The sequence below is a fragment of the Apteryx mantelli genome, chromosome Z (genome assembly GCF_036417845.1).
Source record: "Apteryx mantelli isolate bAptMan1 chromosome Z, bAptMan1.hap1, whole genome shotgun sequence".
NCBI lineage: Eukaryota > Metazoa > Chordata > Aves > Apterygiformes > Apterygidae > Apteryx > Apteryx mantelli.
The window spans coordinates 70,994,815-71,001,295 of NC_090020.1; positions in this window are offsets into that span (position 1 = coordinate 70,994,815).

A 6,481-nucleotide genomic window follows, 5' to 3' on the forward strand; every position below is an offset into this window, starting at 1 on the left:
TTGACAACCTTACAATGGCCTCTCAGTGTTCAAGTGGAAGGAAGAGTCGCACGTCTCTCGCTTAAATCAAAAGCTAGAAATGATGAAGCTTAGTGAGGAAGGCATGTTGAAAGCCAAGACAGGCTGAAAGCTCGGCCTCTTGCGCCAAGCAGTTAGCCAAGTTGTGAATGCAAAGGAAAAGGTCTTGAAGGAAATTCAAAGTGCTACTCCAGTGAACACCTTAATGATAAGAAAGCAAAACAGCCTTATTGCTGATATGGAGAAAGTTTTAGCGGTCTGGATAGAAGATCCAGCCAGCCACAACATTCCCTTAACCCAAAGCCTAATCCAGAGCAAGGCCCGAACTCTCTTCAATTCTGTGAAGGCTGAGAGAGGTGAGGAAGCTGCAGAATAAAAGTTGGAAGCCAGCAGAGATCAGTTCATGAGGTTTAAGGAAAGAAGCTGTCTCCATAACATAAAAGTGCAAGGTGAAGCAGCAAGTGCTGATGTAGAAGCTGCAGCAAGTTATCCAGAAGATCTAGCTAAGAGAATTGATGAAGGTGGCTACACTAAACAACAGATCTTCAGTGTAGACGAAATAGCCTTCTACTGAAAGAAGATGCCATCTAGGACTTCCATAGCTAGAGAGGAGAAGTCAATGCCTGGCTTCAAAGCTTCTAAGGACAGGTTGACCCTCTTGTTAGGGGCTAATGCAGCTGGTGACTTGAAATTGAAGCCAATGCTCATTTACCATTCCGAAAATCTGAGGGTCCTTAAGAATTATGCTAAACCTACTCTGCCTGTGCTCTATAAATGGAACAAGAAAGCCTGGATGACAGCACATCTGTTTACAACATGGTTTACTGAATATTTTAAGCCCACTGTTGAGACCTATTGCTCAGAAAAAAAGATTCCTTTCAAAATATTACTGCTCATTGACAATGGTCACCCAAGAACTCTGATGGAGATGTACAATGAGATTCATGTTGTTTTCATGCCTGCTAACACAACATCCATTCTGCAGCCCAAGGATCAAGGAGTAATTTCGACTTTCAAGTCTTCTTATTTAAGAAATCCATTTTGTAAGGCTATAGCTGCCCTAGATCGTGATTCCTCTGATGGATCTGGGCAAAGTAAATTGAAAACCTTCGGGAAAGTATTCACCATTCTAGATGCCATTAAGAACATTGGTGATTCTTGGGAGGAGGTCAAAATATCAACATTAACAGGAGTTTGGAAGAAGTTGATTCCAACCCTCATGGATGACTTTGAGGGGTTCAAGACTTCAGTGGAGGAGGTAACTGCAGATGTGGTGGAAATAGCAAGAGAACTTGAATTAGAAGAGGAGCCTAAAGATGTGACTGAATTGCTGCAATCTCATGATAAAACTTTAATGGATGAGGAGTTGCTTCTTATGGATGAGCAAAGAAAGTGGTTTCTTGAGATGGAATCTGCTCCTGGTGAAGATGCTGTGAACATTGTGGAAATGACAGCAAAGGATTTAGAATATCACATAAACTTAGCTGATTGAGCAGTGGCAGGGTTTGAGAAGATTGACTCCAATTTTGAAAGTTCTATTTTGGGTAAAATGCTCTCAAACAGCATCTCATGCTACAGAGAAATCCTTCGTGAAAGGAGGAGTCAATCGATGCGGCAAACTTCCTTGCTGTCTTATTTTAAGAAATTGCCACAGCCACCCCAGCCTTCAGCAAACACCACCCTGATCAGTCAGCAGCCATCAACATCGAGGCAAGACCCTTCACCAGCAAAAAGATTATGACTCGCTGAAGGCTCAGATGATGGTTAGCATTTTTTAGCAATAAAGTATTTTTTAGTTAAGGTATGTGTATTGTTTTTTTAGACAATGCTATTGCACACTTGATAGACTACAGTATAGTGTAAACATAACTTTTATATGCACTGGAAAACCGAAAAATTCATGTGACTCGCTTTATTGCAATATTTGCTTTATTGTGGTGGTCTGGAACCAAACCCGCAATATCTCTGAGGCATGCCTGTATACTACAAGGAAGAAAGAGTCTATCTACACACAGACAGATTCAGATATCCTTATGCCTTGAGTGTAACTTAGATGTCTTCAGTAGTCAAGTATTTTTCATTAAAGTGTGTCAATATAATTTACTTTGTGTCAGATTTTGGGAGAACCTAACTGTGCAAAAATATATTGTTGACTTTGAAGATACGCATCCATAAAACCTCAAGGCAATAAATAATTATTTTTCCTCCTTGAAAGATTTTCACTTCATGAATTACCAGTAACTGTTTGTACTGCAGCTGTGTTGGCATTGCAGCCAACCATGTTGCTCTGACTGTGCAAGCATATTAAAAGGCAGTCTGCTTAGAAGCATGTACCAGACAGATGTCATAGGCAGTTTAAACAGGATATGACAAAGAAGACAGATGAACAATAGGGATGAAGAAGCAGTAAAGAAGGACAAAATCAACATAATAAAAGTCAACAGAAGTAATTGTATTGCTTTCACTGAATTCCTAAGCAACCAAGTGTGCATGCCTTTGCTTTCCCATTTACATAATATTGATCTGTTGGCATATTGATGAGTCAAACTGTAATAATTTTAATTTTAATTAGATTTACAATAATTACGCTGTTTTTATAATTTATTTGTGATTCTGGTTCTGTCATAATCCTAAAATAATGCTAAAGTTCTCTTGACTGAGTTTTCTTACATTTCTAAAAAAAAAACCCCTCAAAACCAGGATGCTAGTGAGTGTTTGAACCCCACAGCAAAATATATATTTGTGTGTGTCAGGAACAAATTTTCTTAAATATGTCTAAAACACTCTAGGAACATGCTGCTTTGATAGCAACCACATTTTTGCAAGAGTATTGTCTTGTCTAATTGATCCCATCCAAAGCAACCCATTTGGATAGCATTTTTTTTTCTTTGTCCTGGTTTATTTTCTTTGTTTCTCTCCCTTGCCCTGGCTCCAACCATTGCCTATTAGCACTTCTTCTACGGAAGTTAGGCAATGGGATAGTCTTGTGAGAAAGGAAAGCTTGTGTCAAAAGCATCGTTTACTGCACTATGGAAGTAGGAAGGCAACTTGTGAAGACACATATGCTTGTATTTTCTTGTACTTCTGTTTGTGGTAGTGCCCAACCATCAGTGCCAAGCTAGAAACATGCATTTTGCCTCTAAATAATCAATTTATACATTACCCAATCAAGTAAATTCAGGAGGTTGTTAACATTGATTAATTGGTGATTGTTTGAAATCAGCTGATTAATAGTGATCACATTCCAGGAAGCAAGTGACACCACTTTGCAATTATTTATACTATAGAAGCAAAAGACTTTTTATCCCTAGAGCTTTTCATAAAATAGGTCATTCTTTGGCCAGTCTGCTGTTGTAGTCTGACTACTATTATAAGATGTATAAACTACAAATGGGCAAAATTTTACCTTTTTAAATACTGAGGGATTGCAAACCTAACTGTAGATAACACAGACCTTTGTCCAGAATTGCAGGTTCTTCCATCAGCAGTTTGGCTCAGGGAATTTAACTTAAAAGATTTCATGGCATTTCAGTGCACTGGCAAATTGTCCTGATTCCATCATAAAAAATATGCCATGACTTAAAGAAAGAATTCCAATGCATAGGTAAAAACTCAGTGAGTCTAAAGAATCCCACAGAGCTAGGCCACAGATGGAGGACAAGGTGCTCATAAAGATCTCGGCATGTCTGCGTAACAAGCATGGAGCCCAGACTATCACCGAAGCAGCACTGGACCCACTCATTTGGTAGCACAGTTTTGCTAGGAATCGTGTTGCCCTTGGTAACTTTCCAAGCTTGTGCCTTCCTCTTGCAAGGAAAGTACATTTAGTTGGCTCACAGAACTAGTTCCTGAAGAGGTTTTCCATTCAGAAGGGCAAGATTGCTATTTCCTTAGTTTGCAACTAGAGATCGTAGCTGCGCTGATAGCTGTTGTGAAATAGGTCAGAAAAATTAATTTCTTTCTTAGCCTGTGAAAGCTATACAAAAACTATATGGTTCTATAGCTAATGTCTTTCTGGTATAATGTCGTAACATTTCATTTGAAATACAAATGAAAAAATGTAAAATTAATGTTCTGTTAATTTTACTATTAAAAAAAAGAGGAATCAGTTTCCTGGCATACATAAGACTCAAGTGTCTCTTAGGAAACAGATTTATTTCCTTCCACGTGAGCTCAAAAGCAAACTAAGGATGGTAGTAGAAGCATGCGTTATTTCTGCCTCCTTAGCATCTGTGATTGGAGGCTACAGAAAGCTGACAGCTCTTCAACTTCGCCTTTACTTCCACTCCTTGAGGACAAGGCTTCTGCAGCCTCTTATTCCTTCCAGGCTGTAAGAGAGGAATTCAGCTATGTTCTCTCCCAATTTGCAGCATGACATGGAAGGATCCTATGCCTTCTCTGACTAGTTTCAGGAAGCCAATGTATCATTAATCTGCTAAATTTCATATATTAGGAGAAAGAAGCTCACATTATACAAAAGGAATGTTAAAGCCTGTAGGAAAAAAATTAAACCTGTCAAACATTTATGTCAATTGACTGGATGCATTGATTTAAATAGCTGCATCTGCTTTTCATTACAACTACTGGCTACAAATGTCATCCCCGCACACCACTCCTGCAGCTCCACCTACAATTAATTACTGTGTGCATTGCTGACTCCTTTTGGCAGCCACCCCACTTCGCCTAATTCCCTAACACCACTGCTATTGTCTTCCTCCCCTTCCATCTGTTTTTGAATGTTGCCTACTCCCTCTAATAGCACTGATTAGTGAAGGTGAGGAAATGCCAGAGTGCTTAAGTAATACACAAATCATGGAAATGGACTTCGGCTACATCTTGCTTTTGTTTGGTCTAAGGGCATGGTTTCTATGGCAGTTAAAGCATTGGCTGTGTGTGTAATTAATAAAGATTAGTCAGAAGGCAAAGTTTGTGCAATAAAATTAGATTTAAACAGAGGGAGTTCCAACAGAGAAATACATCTAGTGGTATCTCTTCAAAGTCAATCAGCTATAAAAGCTGGTTAAGTTCTTGCCAATTTCATTCTCTGGGTGAATTAGGATATTCTTCAGAATTGGCACTAAAAAATATCTAATGAAAAGTAATCCTCTGTAGTATTTTTCTCTTTGTCTCCCCATTCTCCCAAACAAAGTTTGCATTGCTTCTTTAATAAATGTTTTTAACTTTCTTTCTCTCTTTTCTTGGCAAATAAGTCAACCTGTCACCCTGAATCAGGCACTCTCTTTTTTTACAGGGCTCTGTGGTAATAGCCCCTGAGATACCATATCTCAGTGCCAGCAAAGAAGGTCGTCTGTGGCTACACTTCATATGGCTTTCAGTTTTGCTTTGAACCAGAGCATCATTTCCATTTCTTAAGACCTTGCTGATGCATAGAAATTTGTGTATACTAAGCTACAAATGACAGCAGAGTGCTCCCAACTTGGATTGCCATCCTAAACTTGAAGCATTTCTAAAAACAGTGCAAGAACACCTCCCATTCTCTTTAATACTCTTACTATTTTGAAAAACAGAGCACGTCTTTGACAATGTTAATTTTCATTCATAAAAGTTGAACAGCTCTCATAGCCTGCTGATCTCTCCTCCCATATCTTGTAAATGCACATTGAGCCATTGTGCATTATTGTGTTTTCCACCAAAATACTCCTTGCTTATAGGGTCCCTCTGCAATGTTTGTGTCTTTTCTCCTTCAATAGTTTAGCTATTGATTAAACTTAAAAAATAAAAATTTAGCTAGCATTTTGCCATGTTACGATTAGAAGTTTTTCTAAAAGAATGAATTCTGTCACTTTTTCTTTGAGTTATATGACTAACATTAGGACAGTATATCCCATTATTTCTCTATATGAGTAAGAGAGGAGATGATAAAAAAATTACTGGTCCAAAGGCTCTTTCTATAGACATGAGGTGTGTTTTTTCTCCACCTCAAAGAAAAGGTGAAAGTAAATAAGCATGTTGCTTTGCAACAGTGTAATATAAGCTTTTCTGTATCTGACAAGCATATGCTGAAATAACACGTAGCTGTGTTCAGTAGAAAAACAGTGAATTGCCAGAATAAGAAAAGGAAATGGCCAGAGACAACTGCAAGTCTGACACTCAGATATCTCTTCTAAGTACCTACATGTGAACAGTGCACACAGACTGCAGTCAGTAGGCACAGGATTACTTGAGCTGTGTTACTGCCACAGGGGGCCCAGGCTGCCTTTCCACAATCCTTTTAAGATGACCTAGGTGATAGCTGCCACCAAAAGAGGTCATCACACTACCTTCCTGCAAACACACACCTTACTTATGTTGTATATTCCTCCTGCCTCTTCCACTGGTGCGACTGAGCTGCATGAGAACTGTTTTGGCTAAAAAGATATTCCTGGGAAGACCCTCTAGCTCCTCCTTTCTCTTGTCCATGTGGTCCTGCCTCTCTTCCCTGCTGCTCATCAGGGACTTTGCT